Raw genomic sequence first — 22,262 nt, forward strand, 5'->3', positions numbered from 1 at the left:
TCTCTGCTCGCAGGCAGAAACAAAGAGTTTATATAGCTAAACAGGCATGATTCTACATAAGGCAGTAACCAATCAAGTCTTTACAAGTATTCTACTTGTACCAATCACATGTTAATAAGCTTCTTATAGTAACCTTGTATTTCTATCAACAGTAGCTAGTACTGTGCATTGTCAAATCCTCTTCCTTATTTCTTTTCGTCTGGTGGGGCAGTGGTCTTCTTGCAGTGGGAGGCGTGGATCCAAGTCTGGAGGCCCTGGCACTTTACTGCAGTATGAGTGGTGAGTAGAACCTGATAAGGGCCTTTCCACCTAAGAGTGAGTGCAGTTTTCCGCTGATGTACCTTGACGTGGACCCAATCTCCTGGACTAAGGTCGTGGCACTGTTCTCCAGAGTCTCTAGGTAACGCCTCTTGAACCTGTGAATGGAAAGCTTTGACACATCTCATTAAAGTCTGGCAGTATTGCAAAACAGTTTCATTAGTTAAAGTAATGTCCATCAACAGAGGGTTAATGGGAGGGGTGGCTGGAAGTCTCATGGGCCTTCCCATTAGTATTTCATGTGGACTCAGTCCGACCCTCCTGTTGGTACTGGATCGCATGCTCATAAGAGCAAGGGGAGAGCATCAGGCCATTTGAGACCAGTTTCAGCACAGATTTTTGCAATTTTGTTTTTCAGTATTCCATTTTGTCTCTACACTGCTCCTGCAGACTGTGGGTGGTGTGGTGTATGGAAGTTCTGCTGAATTTGTAGGGCTCTGCATATCTCTTTTACTATTTGTCCTGTAAAGTGAGTTTCTCTTTCGCTGTTAATAGATAGGGGTATTCCAAACCGAGGGATAAATTCCTTCAAAAAGTCTCTTGCTTACTGTTAGAGTGTCTGCTTTGGCACATGGGTAAGCTTCTACCCATCCAGAAAACAAACATACAACTACTAATACATATTCATAAGAGCAACATTTCTGCATTTGTATAAAATATCTATTTGGATATTTATAAAGGGCCCACAGATTTTCCCACATTGTATGCTTGGCAGATAGGACAAGCATGACAATACTGTTGAGCCACTGCGGGGAAATTTGGAGCATACCAATCTTTTCTAATAGAGTCAAGCATCTCCCCTTTGCTCACGTGCGCCACACTGTGCTGCAAGCAGGCAAGGTAGGGGAGCAAAACCTGTGGTGCAACTAGACGACCATCTGGGCAGTGCCACAGGTTATCAGGGTGTAAAAGGCACCCTGCCAGTCTCCATGTTTCTTTTTCAGCATTTGGTGTTTGATCTTGGAGGAGAGCCAATTCACGAACGGTGGCTAAAGGAGACTGTAATTGGAGAGGAGAGAGCAAAGTAGTGGCCTGAGGTAGGGAAAGGGCCGCTGTCTTGGCAGCAGAGTCTGCCAAGGCATTTCCCTTAGTAACTTCATCTTATAAAGACTGGTGAGCATGGCATTTTACAATAGCAATTTCAGACAGGAGCTGTAAAGCCTCTAAGAGAGCTGCAACGTAAGGGCAATGTAAGTGGGGACCCTAAAACAAGTTTTCAGATTGTTCTACAATAAGGGCTGCTGCTGCTAGGCAGGAAGGTAGGCCTGCAGCCACAGAATCAAGAGCTGAGCTGCAATAGGCTAATGGCCTATGCTTATCCCCATGCATTTGAGTAAGAACCCCTAATGCAAACCCGTTCTTTTCATAGCAATAGAGTGTAAAGGGTTTAGAGTAATCAGGCAACCCTAAAGCAGGGGCACTAGTGAGGACCTGTTTGATTGCAACAAAGGCTTGTTCAGCAGTATCTTCCCAGGGGAGGGGTTCAGGAGTAGTGGAACGGGTGAGTTCTTGTAAATGTTTGATTAAAGAGGCATACCCGAGTATCCACTGACAACAATACCCTGCCATACCCAGGAAAGTACGCATTTGAGATATAGTAGTGGGTTTAGGGACATTTAGAATAGTTTCTACTTGTTCTGACGAGAGATGGCGCTGTCCTGAGATATCATGTCCTAAATAACGTTCTCTAGGTAGGCACAGCTGTAGTTTAGCCTTTGAGGCTTTGTGACCTTTTGTAGCAAAGGCAATAAGGAGTATCACATAATCCTGTTTACAAGCATCTAGAGAGGGAGAAGCAAGTAAAAGGTCATCTACATATTGAACCAGGGAGTCGGGTCCAAGTGTATTGGAGCCCATCATACGTAAAAGCAAACAGAAACTGGCTGTCGGGGTGGATAGGGATAGAGAAAAAAGCAGAGGTCAACTACTGTAAAATATGTAGCAGAGGAGAGTATGCAGGAGAGAATTGTGGTGGGGTTGGGAACTACAGGGAAAGAAGGGAGTACTACAGCATTAACAGCTCTAAGATCTTGCACAAACAGATAGGTTTCCTTCCCAGGCTTTTTAACAGGCAAGATGGGGGAATTACAAGGGCTATTGGTAGGGATAATAATACCCTGTTGTAAGAGAATTGTAATAACTGGTCGGATACCTTCCGTGGCTGGAGGTTTCAATGGGTACTGGGGAAGTCTAGGTAATGCTTTAGTTGGATTGAGACTGATGTGCACGGGGTCAGCAGTCATAATATGCCCTACTTTGTTAGAGTGTTGCGACCAGAGAGTAGAAGGTACAGATGCTAAGATTTCAGACTGTAACTGAGAATCCTGCTGTTCAGGGGTTTCAGGTAAAGTAGTCGAAAACATTAGAGCAACGAGCACTGCTGGTTCATTGTGAGAAGGTACACTGAGAAAAACTCCATCAGGAGTGCAGTAAATAGTACAGCCAAGCTTGCCCAAAAGATCTCTGCCTAACAGGGCAGCAGTGTGGAGTAGTGGTTAGGGCTCTGGACTCTTGACTGGAGGGTCGTGGGTTCAATCCCCAGTGGGGAACACTGCTGTTGTACCCCTGAGCAAGGTACTTTACCTAGATAAAATAATGTGATATCTTGTAACAATTGTAAGTTGCCCTGGATAAGGGCGTCTGCTAAGAAATAAATAATAATAATAATAACAGATTAACAGGAGAGGAGGGACTGAGCAAAAAGGCCTGTTGATCAGTCCTACAGGGAGAGGGGCTGAGACAGGGAGTGTTTGAATTTGATTAGAAATGCCTACAGCTTTACAGTTTCACTAGAAAGAGGAAGTTGAGGAAAGTCAGAAGATCTGAGAGGAGAGCGGCTAGCACCAGTGTCTACAAGACATTGAGTCAGCTTACCACTAATAGAACAGGAAACAAAGGGACCTGACTGGTCTAATTGCAGAAAAGGAGCGATGAAGCTACCAATTCCCAGGCTGTCCTAATGATAAACATTGGTCGATGGATCAGGAGGGGGCAGAGCTTGAGTTTGGAATGCATCTAAAGTCTGGCCAGGTCTGTTAGGGCATTCGTTTTTCCATTGTCCAATTTGACAACAAAAATGGCAATTACTATTACAGTTAGAGGGAAATTGCCCTCGTCCTCGTCCCCCGACCCCTTCCCCTGTTTGGCTAATAATGCTGGATTTGCAAATCCATTAAGGTAAGGCACGCTTACTGTTACCTAAAAGTGCTCCTGGCTCTAATGTTTTGCCACCCGGCTTTACAGAATTACTGGGGAGAACCCTGTTGATGATGTCATACGTGATGTCAGGTGTGACGGGAAACATACACATAAGGATGCTGAGTTAAGGTTGCATGGCTACTTTAACTTGCAATTTCCTAACCTTTTGGACTTTTGCAACCAAACCTTAACCTTACTTTAACAAAGTTGTTGCCATTGAATATTGTGACAGGAATGGCGTGCGGTGATGTCAGGCCAGAACACTGACACCAGGTAAGTACTGCAGTTTCAAAAAGACGCTGCGGCGCTGTTTATTTAAATAACAAAAATACATAAATAAATATTTAAACAAAAACACTTTGCTCACCGAGCGAAATAAAAGATTTGAACAAAATAATCACAAACACAAAACAGAACAAAACAATACAGGCTGGGCAAATGCTGTCATTGTTCCTGTACATTTAATTACATTAGTTTTAAGCTCCTCTCTTGCTCTTTGCTCACTCTTGCCTCCTCTTGAACACCCACCTTGAGTGCAGAGAGCTGCAGGCTTTTATGGAGGTGACCATCTCCTGATTAGCAACAATTACACAACTAAATAAACTTGGGAGATGGTCAACTTCTGCATGAGGTTTTAAATTACTGTGGTTGGGGCTTCCCATCCACACTACTAAACAATACAATAACAAACACTTGGCTATGTTGTCAATACATTTTTAAATAAATACAAATAATCACTCAGCTTTTGCCGTCATATTTACACTTACAATCATAAATCATAATAATAATAAAAACAAAACAAATACAAAATAATAAACTGCACTTGGGCGGAGGGGTACCCCGTTCTAAAAATAAATAAATACATTTAAACAGCAGGGCTTTCTACCGCACTGTTACATATTCAAACCCCCACTGTGCAACGCACACTTGGCACCAACGGCCACCTCCCCCCTCAGTCTCAAATTCCCGGAAGAGGGGAAGCAAGGTGTTTCTGGGGACAGGCTTTTATGCAGGTGACCATCTCCCGATTACAACAATTACACAACTAATTAAACTCGGGAGATGGTCACCTTCTGCATGAGGTTTTTAATTACTGTGGATGGGGCTTCCAGGCGAAGCGGAGCCGGCAGCGACCTCTGGTGAAGCGGAGCCGGCAGCAACTCCAGGTGAAGCGGAGCTGGCAGCAACCCCAGGCGAAGCAGGACAGGCAGCAACCCTAGGAGCAGCCCCAGGCAATGCAGAGCAACAGGCAGCCCTAGGCAATGCGGAGCAACAGGCAGCCCCAGGCGATGCGAAGCAGCAGGCAGCCCCAGCAGAGCAGGCAACCCCAGCGTAGCAGGCAACCCCAGTGGAGCAGGGGATGATGAACTGGTATCCCCAGGCGATGGCGAACTGGCATCCCCTTGCGATGGCCCTCAGGAGGTGACGGCGGCAGCGGCAGCGGACCCTCGGGAGGCAATGGCAGGAAGGGAGACAGGACCAGTGGTGGTGCTGGTGTTGGCCCTCTTCTCAGCCGCTGCGACCCGGTGGTTTTCCCCCTTGCTCTGCTCAGCAGCCTATGCAAGGTCGGCTGCGCACCGCCAGCATCCTGTCCCGGTCCATCCTGTCTTGAAGGGAGAGGCAGCTCCCTCCCTCGGGCGGTGGTGGAGGCAGAGGCAGCTCATGCTGCTCTGCTCCAGGCGAAGGCAGCAGGGGCTCTTCCCCTTCTGGCTGCGAAGGCGGCAGGGGCTCCTCCCCTTCTGGCTGCGAAGGCAGCAGGGGCTCCTCCCCTTCTGGCTGTGAAGGCGGCAGGGGCTACTCCCCTTCTGGCTGCAGCGGGGGAACCAGCATGTACTTTCCCTCTGTTGGTGGAGGTGGGAGCGACATGCAGTCCTCCCATGGCGGTGGAGGTGGAACCAGCAGGTACTCTCCCTCCCTTCTTGGGCTGTGGACGCACCGACTCCCCCCTCTTGGGCTGTGGACGCACCGACTCCCCCCTCTTGGGCTGTGGATGTTTGGGCTCCTCCCACTCAAGCGCAGGACGTTCGGGCTGCTCCCACTGCAGGTCTGTGTCCTGGAAGACCACCAGGCAGTAGTGCTCCTCATGCCCGTACCGCATACAGTTGGTGCACCACTCCTTTTCCTCCCGTGCCTTTCTTCCTCTCTTTTTCCTCACCTCTGTCTGGGTCTTCTGGGTCTCTTCTCCCTGCCATATGGGGAAGGTGCCAGGGGATACGTGCCATGGCTCCCCATGGCTAAACCACCACTCCTCCCCCCACCGGTAGGTGAGGCAGACTTGCTGTGGCTGTTGCTGTCTGCAGCTCTTCCGTCTTGCCCAGCAGCACTGGCTACCTGTAAAGTTCAGGATTATTTTCAAAACTCTCCTGCTCACCTACAATGCCCTTCATCACACAGGTCCCGAGTACCTCCTCAACCTGCTGACCTGTTATGTCTCTGCCTGCAAGCTGAGGTCCTTCGACTCTGGCCTGCTGTTATCCCCAAGCAAAAGTGCACCACACTCGGAGAACGCTCGTTTAGCTTAATGGCTCCGACTCTTTGGAACTCTGTCCCAGATTTAGTACGTGATGCTCCCAACATCGCTTGCTTTAAATGAACTCTCAAGACCCACCTGTTCTCTCTTGCTTTCCATGCTCTTTAAGCCTGATGTCTGCTATTAGCTGCTGTGTTGCTGCAGCTAATGTCGATCAAGAGGACTTTTTTGACCTGAAAAAAGAAACAAGGACCAGGGGTCACAAATGGAGATTAGATAAAGGGGCATTCAGAACAGAAAATATGAGACACTTTTTTTTTTACACATAGAATTGAGAGGGTCTGGAACCAACTACCCAGTGACGTTGTTGAAGCTGACACCCTGGGATCCTTCAAGAAGCTGCTTTATGAGATTCTTGGATCAATAAGCTACTAACAACCAAACAAGCCAGATGGGCTGAATGGCCTCCTCTCGTTTGTAAACTTTCTTATGTTCTTATACTGATCCTTGCTTGGATCTATAAATAGATAAACAAGGAACAGAAACGGTGAACTTACCTCTCAGGAGTAAATCTCTGCAATGAAGATTCTGCTTAAAATTTATGACTAAATATTCTGCCAGAGATATTATGACATCACTTTCCTTTATGATGTCACCTTAATGTCAGTGCTGAACATGAACAGCATGATGTCTGTTGCCATGGCGCTGTGCTTATAAACAAATAACTGCATTTAAAATGGCTGTTCTGGGCAGGGGGAGCGGACAGTTCTCTTCAATACAATGAATAATAATTCATTTGAAATATCTACAATGCAAGCTGGTCCTGTTGCTTTTGCTGGTCTTTCTCTGCTCTGCATACCAGTGATGCATCCAGATCTACTGTGCCGGTTCACGTTTTAATTTAGTATTATGTGATTTTTATTGGTGAACCGTTTTAATGACAGAACAGAACCAAAGAGACTTTTTAGAACCAAACACATGTAACTAAAGAAATCAGATCTTCTTTTGTTTTCTTTTATACTTTTCAGTTAATTAAAATGGTTTCTTGCATTAAAGTTTCTAAAACCGTTTTAAAAAACATTGGAATTGGACTGTTTAATACAAACCTTTCACTCTTTGACATATATGATCTGATTTCATTATTCATTCAATACATTTAGTTTATTAACCTGCTCTGTCACTCCACTGGGTGGAGTATATTATTAATATATGGTATATTATTCATATAATAAAAAGCATTTCATTCAAAGAGCTTTAGTTTTCTAACGCCTCTCAGGTTTTTCTTGTGGAATGGGATGCTTTTTAATCACAATAAGACACCTGAGGCCATATTTTCAAAGCTTCTACACCAATCTTGTGTTCAAACATCTGAGTAATATACTGTGTTTCAAGTCCTCTTCAGCACTCTCAATGTGTTTAGTTTTTTATTGTGTAACATTAACGTGGTGTTTTGTCCTTTTTAAAATAAATATGTTAATTATAGAATAGAATGGAGGAAGCGCTTTGATAATGCGTCCCCTCGAGTCTCACAGAGCAGCGCACTCCTTGGCGTGTCTCATTGCTGGTGACTCTTCTGCTGCTGTGGACGCGGCTCTGTTGCCTGGTTTAGTTCGCAGCGCAGTCTGAGGAAGATTCTAAATCTGTGCCGCTGGACAGCAGGGAGGAATACTGTCCTGTATAAAGAATAGGAGACAAGAATACAGTTTAAGAGAAACTAAATAAAAGCATGGGGTAGAAATAGCAGAGGTTACTGCCTGGAAGTTTACTCGTAAAGAATGACCTTTCTGCGACCCTGTGCTGTATTTACCAAAAACAAGTTCACACACACTGAACCTCCAAGACTAGCGAAGAGAAAGCTATGAAACTGCGCCCATGCCTGCGCCATTGTGGATCTGTTTGTGACAACGGCGCTCAAGTTCAATTAACCTAATATACTTCTAAAAACATTATCAGTGGTATGCCGTTAGTGTTTGAACATCTCGTTCTGATAAGGTCAGGAAATAGCAAAATCGGTACACAAAACACAGATCATACATCAGCAACAAACTCGCTGCATCGACGCTGCTGCGTTCAATCACAGCGTCCCTACTGATATAGTGCTATACCAACTCCAGCATGAGGGAGGGGGGATTCAAATTGTATTCACTGGAAAAACTACAGTACAAATAGCTCATTTACGATGTTAGAATTGAAAGTATTGTTAATTTTTAATTAAAAAATATCACAATTCCATTTGCCGTCCATATTAGATGAATTGCCAAACCGAACTAAACGGTTTATATTTTGCTATTGGTATATTCCTCGTTCTGCAGCGCCTCCCTCGTTCTGTGGAAGGCAGACAAACACTGAGATAGGAGGTAAGGGAGTCTTTATTGAGTTGTGAAATATGTTTTAAAACTACAGAAAGCTGTTATATTTCATTACTTTAAAAGAGTCAGATTGTTGTGGGACATGAGCGCATTGTTATTGTGTGTGTGTTGTATTAGTGAAGCGGCTTTGTTGGTTGCAGTCTGCGTGCCTCAGGCACAGGGCTGGCAGATTGGCGGTTTTCCAGCCACATTGTGTTTGTTTTGGAACATTTAGCTCAATATTGTATTTGGCGGTCTGGCTGTTTTTTTTCGTGCATGTTTTTTTTTTATTCTTGAGACAGCGTGGAAACTATAGACTAGCAATCGGGAACCAGAATTCGGAAGCGGAGATTGGGAATTTTTTTAAACAAGATAACAGATATTTTCAGTATCAACTAGTACTGTGGAGTGCGTTTAAGTGTACCGTAATTATTGTAACAGTAGTGCTTCCAAAACGTTAATACTGTGCATATTGTTTTATACTTACCTGAACACACACGGTAAGATGGATTTCTATCCTTTTTAATGTGTTTGAAATCATTTTTAAATATACTTTCAATGAAGTGTTGTCTTCACTAGTTTTATTCTTGTGGTATCATTTAAAACACCGAGGGAGACCTCAATTACAAACTCGTGCTGTGGAACTTCACACACTCTATTTTTTAATATTGCTACGTGAAAGAAACTTGTTTCTATAGTAACTACGTATTTGTATTTTGATACAGGATATCTGGCACCACACGAGGTTAAAATAAACATCAGTTTACAAGCCTTGCATTCAGATAGTGCTGCACTTCCTTTGTCACCTGTCGGGTGAAATTGTCCCCTCCCCTTGAACGGCTTCTTTCACAGTATCTTAAACTGTATTCTTGTAATCTCATAGTACTGTACACATCTGTTTGTAAAATGAGTCTTTTAAGTACTCTGTCCTGATTGGTCAAAACCAGTCAAATGGGGGTGTGAATATTACAGCATATCCCCATGGGCTGGCACTTATTTTCAAGAAGTGGCGAATCACTTGTAGCTATACTAGAATTATGAAAAAATAAACGGTAGCCATATTTAAAATTATATTAATAAACAAGACTAACCACATTTAATATATAATTTGGAAAAAAATAATTAAAAAAAAGTTAGCTAGATTTAAATTTGCAATAAAGATGACTAACAAGATTTATATCAATTCTGATCTTTTGGGAAACCAAACTCTAGATGAGATTTTGAATGAGTCTGAATCGGACACCAACAATAATTCAAGTGGTAAAGGAAGTACTACTACTAGGCATTTTGAACTTGCTGAAGCGCAGCTTCTGGACATAGAAAAACAACAATCATTAAATGCTGCTTTCAGAGTAATTCCTTTATCTGATCTAAATCATTTGCTCTGGGAGTTTTATGCCACTGTGCGTAGCTCAGAGGGACAGGAGTATTCTGTCTCATGCTATGTGACCTTACCAGCCTGTCTTAACCATTTTATAAACAGTCCAGCAACAAGCCGCAAAGTGAATTTGAGAAGTGACTGAGTATTTCAAAATGTAAACAACATCTTTGTTGCCACTGTGAAGCGGACTGCAAATCTGGCATGGATACCTCCTGTCACTACCCCCGGATCACAAAGGATGATTTAAAATAATAATAATAATAATAATAATAATAATAATAATCTTCCCCAACACTGTCACCTGAGAGGTTTGGTTTGATGTGCAACTAAATATGGCCAGATGTGGCAAAGAAGGTCTGCATTATTTAAAAGCAGACTCGTTTGTGCTTTGCCATGATGAATACGGCAGGAATATTGCACTTTAAAATTTAATGAACAAACCAAGAATCACAAGAATTATAATGAATCAAATAAAGAAAAACTCAGAGGTTTCATTTACTCCATCCCCGGAAATCCTCTCTGCCCTGTACTAAGTTTGAAAAAATATGTTAGTAAAATCCCTAAATCTTCAAAACTGCAATTTCAATGGCAGTGTTCAATTTAACATCTATAAATAGTGCTTCTTGGTTTTAATCAGTTAAATGTTTATTTTAAAAAAATGTCGTTTTTAATAATTTAATTAACCCTCTGTGGTCCTGTGTCCTGTGATATTATAATTTTCCCTTTCCGATCCGATGTCGGACCCTGTCCGACATCATCAAAAAGACGTAAAACACAGGTCTCTAGTCGTTTTTTCTCCGGAAAAAGCCAAGAAAACTATTCAATGACTGAGGGAGATCGATAGTAGGCGAGAGAAGTCAAAAAAATAAAAAATAGGGGGCATATCCGAGCAATACACATAGCCCCGGCACCACAGAGATAATACGGCCATAAACAAACAAAATAGCTGCTTCCGCATCCGGCGCTCAAAAAATATCCCGGACAGCGAAAAAGGTGTGGGGCAGGGCTGGAGATGCAGTACTGAGTGTCCTGTTGATATGCAGAGCCTTTTAACCTGTACCTGTTTTACTGTGAAAATAAATACTTTTAAACGGCACGTCTAAAATAAACTACATGTGTGCAAATAAATTGGACCTGACAAGCTGAATAAATTGACCGCAAAGGATTAATGCATTTTTTGTTTTATTTTATTTTTTTAAGTTTTAAGGGACTGGTTTTTCTTAGGTCAGGCAGAGGTGGAAGGCTATTTAACCCTTAGTGGTCCATTTATTCAGTGCGTCTCAGGCGCGTCAGGTCCAATTTATGTTCACACGCGCAGTTTATTTTAGACGTGCTGTTTAAGTATTTTTTTCACAGTAAAACAGGTTTAAAAGGCACTGCATATCAACAGGACACTCAGTTCTGCATCTCCAGCCCCACCCCACCCCTTGTTGGCTGTATTTTTTACATACCTCTACATAGTAATGCATACCGATAAATCGTCTCCTGATCACTCGTTTTATCACCAAACTCCTCAATAATGTGATCCAAGTCATTATTTTATTACTAAAACATCTAAAAAAAGCTCTGCAAATGTCTGTGATATTCTTTGATCGCTGGATGCAGAAGCAGCTATCTTGTTTATGTCCGTGTTATCTATGTGGTGTTGGGGCTATCTGTATTCATGAGATACGCCCCCCCCCCCCCTTTTTTCGGCTTCTCTCGGCTCCTATTGGTCTTACTCGGCCATTGAATCGTTTTCTCTTCATTTTCAGGAGATAAAACGACTAGAGACCTGTTCTATGTCTTTTTGATGATGTCGGACAGGGAAAATTGCAATGTCTGACGAGGTCCGACATAGGACCACAAAGGGTTAATAAAAATGATAGTTGACCCATTTTATAAGCGCAATAAGGCATTTCAGGGTGTGGGATATACCTTATGCCTTATTGCGTACTTAAGTGAAAGCAAATAGATGAATTATAAAAATCCATGTTCTCCTTGAACTAAACTAAACATTTCAACACATTTTTAGATTTGGAGTGGCTGCTAACGGCTCTCGTGTGAAGAGAAGAAAGGACACATTCACTGACGGGACAGTCTGAGCAAGTGATTAGAGCCGTGCTGCAGATCCCACTGACAATACCTGAAGTAAGGTTCTCTTTCTTTTTTCATTGCACTTTTAAATCAGCTTCATACTCGGCTTATATTGTCAGAAAGTGCTTTCACACAGAGGGGTTATGACGGTTCAGAACCGCCACTGAAGCGGCTTATAGGTCTGTGTGAAAGGCTATACCGCCACTGAAGCGCTATAGTGGGTGTGGCTTCAAAGTCAACATGCCACGTCACTCCAGCGTAGGTAGGTAAGGGGCGTGCATGCAAAAACTGAAAAAAATTATATGTTGTAGCCTACTTCAATAGGAACATTATCCTGCTATATTATATTAAGCCAAAACAATAAAATTAATAACAATCTGGTTCTCTTGCCTTTTTCAATGAATATAATTAAATTAATAGAGAATAAAAACATACTAGATTACAACTACCTAGCCTAAGTTTAATTAATCGTTTTTGTAATCTACCAGCGGCTTCTGTTGCATCGCTGATAATAGTGCAGACCGTGGGTCAAACCAATGTTCGTGTTGGGGTGTGTTTTTTCATCAATTTCGTCCTTCAGGAGTGCCTCTGAATGCCTTTTAATTTGTTTGTTTTTTAAACCATTTAAAAGCAAAACCATAACAAAACATGTATACAGGCTTTTTTTATTTTTAATTATTTGTCCTGCGGTTGCCTTTAATTTCTCTGCACGCACTACTACTTTGTATATGATGTAGAATACGTGATTGTAAACATCTAACACAAGTACGTACAATACTCTTTCAAATAAACGTGTTCTGATTTTGAATATGCTCTTCTTAGGGTTGGTATTATTGTCATTGCTTGCGCCCCGGCACCTCTTTCTTTACAAATGTCAGTGTTTCAGATTGCAGAAGAACAGTCTGTTGTTGCCATGAGAACAGTCTGTTGATTGACAGGTTTGAAAGTCGTACTCACGCGATCTCTTTGGCTGTGTGAAAGGGTTATGACAGTATTACACCGGCATAGATTGTGCAATTTCATGCTGTGTGAAAGGGTATTTTACACACTTGTTAAAACGTTTCAGAGATGGCGCAGTAGCTGCATTTCTGTGTGGAAATTGTATAATTGTAACTGTTTGTAATTATAACACATTGTGTGTCACAACACTTAATACTGATCTTGAGTCAAGGTGTTTAACTCCTGCAGCTTTGCTTATGATTTAATGAAGCAGATGCATTAATGCCTGAAAGGAGTTTTCTACAATTACAAACTCGATACGATGATTATTATTGTTACAGACAGTACACTACAATTACAAACTCCATGGTGATGATTATTATTGTTACAGACAGTACACTACAATTACAAACTCCATGGTGATGATTATTATTGTTACAGACAGTACACTACAATTACAAACTCCATGGTGATGATTATTATTGTTACAGACAGTACACTACAATTACAAACTCCATGGTGATGATTATTATTGTTACAGACAGTACACTACAATTGCAAACTCCATGGTGATGATTATTACTGTTACAGACAGTACACTACAATTACAAACTCGATACGATGATTATTATTGTTACAGACAGTACACTACAATTACAAACTCCATGGTGATGATTATTATTGTTACAGACAGTACACTACAATTACAAACTCGATACGATGATTATTATTGTTACAGACAGTACACTACAATTACAAACTCCATGGTGATGATTAGGCTTCCAAGCCATAGACTGGGAAGCCGATTGTTATTGCTGTGTTTATTATTAGGCTTCCAAGCCGTAGGCTGGGGAAGCCTATTGTTTTTGTTAGGATTATTATTATTAGGCTTCCAAGCCGTAGGCTGGGGAAGCCTATTTTTTTTAGGATGATTATTATTAATAAAATAATAATATTATTATTTTTTTTTTCTACCACAACATGATCAAAAACTCACGAAATTCGGTACACTGGTAGATGCCTATGGATGATAGTTGGTGATATTCAGCAAATTTGCGCAAGTCACATGGTTCAGCAGCCATATTGGATTTTGCGGAATTTGTTTAAACGCCTATGTATTGGAAACCGCGTACTGCAGAATTCTGAAAATTGCTATACATGTTGAGGGATAGTCCATGATTAACTGTTGTTAATATGAAGCTGATTGGTTCTTTGGTTTGGCAACCACATTGATTAATGACATAAAATTACCATAAAAATATAAAATCATCAAAATTCAAACTTCTTCTCTGAAACCGCTTATCCGATTGAAACAAAAATTGGAATAAAACATCTCAGTATGGTCATCTGTTACGCTTGTTCAAGGGAAGGTGCTAGTGTGAAAATCATGGCGTCCACACTGCATGACATCATCAACATACGCAACTGGCTATAAAACTGCCTATAACTTCTTATCGGCTGCACCAAAACGCACGAAATTTGACACGGATGTAGAAGTCTATAGGATGTTGTGTCATGGTCAATATGGCGGTCTTTGGTCACATGGTGTGGAAGCCATCTTGGATTGAATGAAAATTTTGGACAATATTCAAAAGTCTTCTTATTACTTTTTAATAGTGTGTAACAACTTTTCAAACAGAAAAGCTAAATAGCTGGACATCTACCAATCATGTGATTTCACATGTTGGTCAACATCAAAATAAACCAGGGAATGCAAATAGTTTGACAGCCACACCATTTATATTAAACAATTTATTTGTTATAAAACAGCACATCGCAAAAAAAAAGTTGTTTGAACTTGCAACATGAGGTCCTTGAAGAGCACACGGCCTTAGCTCACTGCACCACTGCGTTGTTGTTGAAATGAGTTAATTTTTTAAGCTTGCATCCATGCCTGACCAGCTTTCGCTGAAAACGTGAAGGTTCTGCTCGATTCTAGAAATTTTCAATTTCCTGTTTGAAAATATCCAGTTTCCTGTTTTTTGGTAGATAACATAGACTGGAATTGTACTCAAGAGTGGCATGTAGCTTCCTTGTCTAAATCTCTGATAAATTGTACTTCCTTGTTTAATTAAAAATAAATAAAACAATAATTTATTAGGTAGAAATAAATAAATGATTTAAATAAATGCATAGAGGAATACATACTTAGAAATAAGATATTTTGAAATAAATAAATGTAGAAATGAATACATGTTTATATTATAAAAGTATAAATAAATTAATAAATAGCAAGCCAGAAAAAAATATATGTTCTCTTAATTGATTTGGCTGATGCTTTCATCCAGTGCAATTGACATTTGTATACTTATATAAAAACTTTAAGTTTCATTTAAAAAAAAAAAGTTATACAACTAGACACAAGTGATCCTTCACTTGAGCATCTGAGGAGTAGTGGTTAGAGACTGGAGGGTCATGAGTTCAATCCCAGGTGGGGGGACACATCATTGCTGTACCTAGTAGTGTGCAAGGTATATTTGTATTTGGACTAGTTTAAATTGTCATAATAAAATACCTTGTTTTGAATTCGTCATGTAAAACCCGACTGTTATCGAAATAATCAGACTAGACAACGTTTCTAGGGAATACAAAAGAACAGTTTTATTAAAAATAAAACTAAATAAAGGAAACATTTAAAAAAAATTAAAGGTGCAACAACTAAACTAAAATAATATAGAAAGGAAGAATTAACTAAACCGTACAGAAAAGAAAGTTTAAACAACACCCCACTCCCGCTGGTTGATCAGCGATCCAACGCAATCTGTGGGAGATTCCCTTTAAGGTTACAAATGCATTCCTGACCACTATTTAAGACTAATGTTAGTCTTAACAGGGGTATCGTTAGTAACACAAATATTTACTTTCGTTAATATTTGATAATCAAAGCATCGTTAAATAAGTCTCACATATGTAGTTTTGGTTCAGAAGGCAATTCTCGCTCTTGCTAGATAAAGACGCTATTTGCGTCCAGACAACATATCGAGAATTATCTATTATCAAGACAGCTAAATTTGGATTCTAGCTTCTAACGCAGAATGACAATTGCCTTGTAAAACCCACATTAATTTGTATAAAGCACATAAAAACAAATACTATGGTGTTCATTAACACAAAGTATGAATTGAAAGCAATAATACATTTCTTACATTCTACCTAAAACAAAACGTTAATTTTACTTTAAGGTCTGCTTATTTTCGAGTTCATAAGAGGATTAAAACACTACTTATTGAATACTTAACGGACGTGCGCTGCCTCCTCCAGCTGTTCCGTGTCTTCAACAATACAGGTGCTTGAGAGCTCTCCGGCTGGCAAGGACAGGTCCAGGTTCCAGGGTCTGCCTTCCTCGTGTTTCTTCTCCACTTCAGGGTACGAAAGAAATGTCTTTGCAAAGAACAAGAGTCATTAACTATTTAGGTGTTCCACTGAAACAGCAATTTCTCCACCAATATGTGCATTCTTTGTCCGGTTATGTGTGGGATATTCCACCGCAAACTCCGGCACTGCCAGCTCAATAAATTGAATATATTTCAATTTATGTCGACTTCAGATGTTCATCCAACTCTTTCTCCGGTGATCAAGTTAGAAATTAGATTACAAGTACTTAGACATCTTACGCAGTGGACTCCCACACCAAGGCAAACACTAGAATAGTTATCTCATATTAGAGTGTCCGAAAACGGTATCTCTGTTCCAGCTGGCCGCAGGCTGGATCTCAAATTGTCACAGTTCAAAGAGCCCTGTTTGAGTGTCGCGCTCATACTTTTGTAATGTTCTCTTTACCCTGTGATTGGGTAGTTTGGTTATTTTGGGCAGTGCCTGAGTCCACATGGAGTGTTTTTCATTGGTTGTTCTCGTTCCGACGCGGCCCTTTGAAGACACAGAGAATGGTTTACGATTCCCCCTCTGTATATTTCAATTCTGTTACTTTCACACATAGAATGATATTATGACCCACTTTGTCACTACAACCTAGATTGGTCCAGTAAAAATCCCAACTGTATAAATATAAAAAATAACGTCAAAATTAGAAAGTTGGCCTGGATAAGGGTGTCTGCTGAGAAATAAAATAATAAATTTCTGGTTTGGATGGGAGACTGCCTGGCAGTACCAGGTACTTTAAACTTTTCTTTGGAGTGTTACTTGTTTACAATAACAAATAGTAGATTAAACAGCAAAAATGAGCTTATTTACTTTTAATTTATTGATGCCAGCAGCTTTGCTCGCCTTAAAAAATTCCCAGCTCGTTGCGCTCATCGTAAATAATTCCCACCTTGCTTTGCTCGACTTAAAGATTCCCAGGTCGCTGCGCTCGCCAGCTACTCACTACTATTCTCTCTTAGCAGAACTTTTCATCTCTGATTCCATTGCAGCACAGCTCTCTCACTTTTCTATAAGGCACCTGAGACGCACTGTTCTGACTGATTTTTATTAATCGATATTTAAATAATTGCATAAGAGAAGTTATAAATATATTTATTTCACGCCTTGTGAACAGGCTGGCTTTAGTGGTGACGTCAGACCGGAAAGGAGTACACAGACATACAGTAGTGGAAGGTGCAATGGCTGCACTCAGTAAGTTTATTAAATAAACAAAAATAAACGGTTGAACAAAACACAGGACACAGCACTTTACACCAAAATAAATAGACAAACAAAACGGACTAACAAGTAAACAGTGGACGAACAGACACACAAACACGGTGAGTAAAAAATAAACTTATTTTCTTTTTCCTTAGTTTTTAAATTCTCTCCTCTCCACACCCGTTCTCCACTCACCGAACACACAACCCTGAGTGAGTGCTTTGTGCATCTATATATCTATCTATCTATCAATTGACTCCCAGCACGTGAACTAATCTGTGAAAACCCTGTGCTCACATATTAAGTACTTAAATGCACATGAAGTAAAGTGCAATCCCTGTGCCTAAATACAGTTATACATTTTAAATAACTCGTGCTACACACACCCATTTATATCCCGTGCAGCAATATCTGTACACCAACATTAACACACCACACACAACATATAACACAGAAATGCACACAGGGGCAGGGCACATTGCCACACGCCTCCACCCGCTGGTTTAATTGCATTAGGATCATTTCAGACACCACCTGATACGTGAGCGCAACAAACTCAGCAATGCATTATCCACCGTTGGTTAAAAAAATAAATGAAACGGACACATTTGTTATATAAGGTAGGCTATGTTAGGTGGATGACAGATTCCTAATATTGTGAAGGTGGCTCTTTTGATCAAAAATAAATTAATAAGTAATAGCTGCTTACTTATTTTGAATATTAACTTTTAAATATTTAGCCGTGCTGTTTTGAGAATAGGCCTATATAGTGTATATCTTAGTGGTAATATATTTATTTTAATTAGTCATGGCCCCAAAGGACTTGGCATACTCTCATTTGGCCCTGATAAAAATATTTGATAACAAATGACCTGCAAAGTTGTTTATCACACTAGACTATGTTGTGGGAAAGTTTGCAAGAAAGTGGTACTTATTATCATTCCTCCTTCACTGAGCTGGGAGCTTCGTTGGATTGAAGTGAGGTAGAATTTATTAATTATATAGAAACTGTGGAGATTCTGAGGATTCAAGGATTTTCTGGTTTCTACCAATTGTATGTCGAGCAGCAACATACAGTAAGTTCAGATATTTCTCACTATTTACTGTGTTCGATTTTATTCTGATATTGCTAGGTTATATTGCTGTAACACAAGACAATTTTACCAGCAAAGCATTTTGCTAATTTTGCATTTATTATGTTTGCATGACCAATGTGCCATATATTTATTGTTAATTTGATTTACATGTTTTACTGCAAACGGTGCCAATAAGCACAGCTGGGACATTATCACATGTTATTCATTTAAAGTACAATTCCAGGCATTATGCTGCTTCTGTAATTAGAAGAAGACCCCAAACAGCTTTTCTTTCAGTTTACGGTGTGCACAATTCTACAAACTGACACATGTGCTTTTAGGTATTAATATACTGTATATATATATTTTATGTAGTTCCAATCATATGCTGTATTAAACCAAAATCATGAAAATACTGTTAATATATCAGTGTAACTGCCTTATCGATATAAATGATTTAAACATGTTTAAACAGGAAAGCATGCATAAAAGTTGCAGTTATTTTATCACTGCATTGATCATTAATACATTTAAAAAAAAAAAACATCAAAGTCACAGCATGCATTATATTCGGCCCGGGACATTTCAATTTGATGATAAGAAGAGTGTGACATTTTTTTTTTTTTTTTTTAAATTTAGTCGTCGCTAATTTTTTTACCCCGGTTTTCTCCCCATTTCAGCATGCGCCCAATTATCTGTATCCTCGGCTCACCGCTCGCAACCCCCCCCGCCGACTTGGGAAACGGTGGCTGAAACACGCGTCCTCCGAAACGTGCTCCTGCCAAGCCGTCATTTTTCGCACTGCAGATCCACATCAATGCCACCAGACCTATAGTGCCGGAGGACAACACAGATCTGGCGGCTCCACTGCAGAACCATAGGCGCCCTATCGGCCACAGGGGTCGCTAATGCGCGGTGAGCCGTGGATTCCCCTGCTGACCTAAGCCCTCCTTACCCGGGCAGCGCTCAGCCAATTGTGCGCCGCCCCCAAGGAACTCCCTGTCACGGTCGGCTGTGACATAGCCTGGATTCGAACCTGCGATCTCCAGGCTATAGGGCATATCCTGCGCGGAGTGCCTTTACTGGATGCGCCACTCGGGAGCCCGTAGAAGAGTGTGACATTAACAGAAGTGACATTAAATTTGACAACTGTGGCTACATCTGTCTTCTTTTCACACATTTACACTGTAAAACCACAGAAAGTGTGACATGTTTAATATCTAAATGGCGTGTGTATAGTAAAAAAAATAGAAGTGCTCTATTCCTAAACAGCAGTGTTTATACGTAATTTGGTATAGCACAGGTGTTTAGTCATTTGGAACTCTAAATAATTGTTAAACGTTATGTGTTTAATCTGTGCCGTTTTTGCTATACTTTAACTTTTAGATTTTAAACACCAGCCCTGTTATAAATGTGTATGAAGTGTTACAAATCATAAGTTTATAAAATAAAAACCACACTGTGTTTAATTCCTAAACACATTTAAAATCATAAACCCAGTGACGTGTTTGAAAAGGGTGACAAATAAGTGTTTTACAGTTCGTTTTTACAGTGTAGCTTTTATAATTTTTGTTCTATTATTTCACAAACACATTTTATCCAAATGCATGAAGGTCAGACACCTGGTTTTGCTCATTACACACTTTTGTCGTAGCCACTGTACTTTCTGTGCTTCAACAATTTTTCTGTTTTCTTGGATTAAGTAGTTTTTTCTTTATAAATATTGTAGTTTCCCCTCAACAGAAAATACCTGCAAAACCATTACTTTTTGTTTAAATTGACACATTACAATGGCAAAATCATAGATGAAGAAAAAAATAGCAAATATATTAAATGATTACTTTTCACAGGTTTTTACAAAGGAGGACATGGACAACATGCCCCACATGTCGACCTGTTCCTACCCAATTTTAAATAACTTTAGCATAACAGAGGCAGAAGTGATGAGATCCTCCCAATAGTACTCAAAGAAATGAAAGAAGTTATTTACAAACCGCTAACCAAGATCATGCAACAGTCTCTTGACACAGGGGTTGTACCGACAGACTGGAAAATAGCAAACGTAATACCGATCCACAAAAAGGGAGACAAAACCGAACCAGGTAACTACAGACCAATAAGCCTGACTTCTATTATATGTTAACTTATGGAAACTATAATAAAATCCAAAATGGAAAATTACCTATATGGTAACAATTTCCTGGGAGACAGTCAGCATGGTTTTAGGAAAGGGAGATTGTGTCTAACTAACCTGCTTAACTTTTTTGAGGATGCAACACTGAAAATGGATAACTGCAAAGCATACGACATGGTTTATTTAGATTTCCAGAAAGCTTTTGACAAAGTCCCGCATAAAATATTAATTCTCAAATTGAACGCAGTAGGGATTCAAGGAAATGCATGCACATGGATTAGGGAGTGGTTAACAGGTAGAAAACAAAGTACTGATTAGAGGAGAAACCTCAAAATGGAGTGAGGTAACCACAGGGATCAGTATTAGGTCCTTTGCTATTCTTAATCTACATTAATGATTTAGATTCTGGTATAGTAAGCAAACTCGTTAAATTTGCAGACGACACAATCATTCAAAATGATCAGAACTGGGCAGACACATGGCAAATGACATTTGGTAGAGAAAAGTGTAAAGTATTGCATGCAGGCAATAAAAAAGTGCATTATAAATATATGGGAGATACTGAAATTGAAGAAGGGAACTATGAAAAAGACCTAGGAGTTTATGTTGACTCAGAAATGTCTTCAACTAGACAATGTGGGGAAGCTATAAAAAAGGCCAACAAGATGCTTGGATATATTGTGAGAAGTGTTGAATTTAAATCAAGGGAAGTAATGTTAAAACTTTATAATGCATTAGTAAGACCTCACCTAGAATATTGTGTTCAGTTCTGGTCACCTTGTTACAGAAAGGATATTGCTGCTCTAGAAAGAGTGCAAAGAAAAGCAACCAGAATTATCCCGGGTTTAAAAGGCATGTCGTATGAAGACAGGCTAAAAGAATTGAATCTATTCAGTCTTGAACAAAGAAGACTACGCGGCGATCTGATTCAAACATTCAAAATCCTAAAAGGTATAGACAATGTCAACCCAGGGGACTTCTTTGACCTGAAAAAAGAAACAAGGACCAGGCGTCACAAATGGAGATTAGATAAAGGGGCATTCAGAACAGAAAATAGGAGGCACTTTTTTACACAGAGAATTGTGAGGGTATGGAACCAACTCTCCAGTAATGTTGTTGAAGCTGACACCCTGGGATCCTTCAAGAAGCTGCTTGATGAGATTCTGGGATCAATAAGCTACTAACAACCAAACGAACAAGATGGGCTGAATGGCCTCCTCTCGTTTGTAAACTTTCTTATGTTCTTATGACACGTATGCTTTTAGGGTGGGATATGTCGCCGTGTCTCCATGGATACAGGAGATCGCCACCTTGCCTTGTATCTGCCACGACATACCGCCTAAGAGAGATGTTTGAATTAAGGTCTGTGCACACCCTGAGTCCACTAAAGCATGGGTACTCACATTACCAACCACCACATCAATAATACAAGGCCCCTCCAGACCATTTCCCCGTTCCTTACCTGCTTCAGATGCCAGATAACATGTCGCCACGTTGCACTCCATTGCCGCGGGGCACAAGCGGGCGATGTGTCCAGGCTCATGGCACCTAAAACAGACAATCGGGGCAGAAGGCACTGGGGTTAGCTGTCTGTCCCGCTGCTGATACTGAAGCGGGTCGGGGGCAGTAAATCTACCCCAGCTGGGGGCCAACCGCTGTCTCCATGGTAAGGAGGTGGGCCGGCCCATTGAGGTTGGTGATCTGGGAGGTCTAGTTCCCAACTGGAGAGACGAGGACACTG

The 22,262-nt window shown here is 40.6% G+C and overlaps 1 protein-coding gene across 1 annotated transcript in view; it reads left to right on the forward strand.

Annotated features, from left to right (window-relative positions):
• Positions 1–8,046: 8,046 nt before the first annotated feature.
• Positions 8,047–22,262, forward strand: part of LOC117971867 (zinc finger protein 664-like) — a 33,960-nt gene continuing 19,744 nt past the window's right edge. Inside the window, exons 1-2 of the mRNA XM_059015410.1 lie at positions 8,047–8,343; positions 11,730–11,845. The gene's annotated coding sequence lies outside the window, so the exon portion shown is untranslated. The remainder of the gene's footprint in view (positions 8,344–11,729; positions 11,846–22,262) is intronic.

Source organism: Acipenser ruthenus, chromosome 50 (assembly GCF_902713425.1).
Source record: "Acipenser ruthenus chromosome 50, fAciRut3.2 maternal haplotype, whole genome shotgun sequence".
NCBI lineage: Eukaryota > Metazoa > Chordata > Actinopteri > Acipenseriformes > Acipenseridae > Acipenser > Acipenser ruthenus.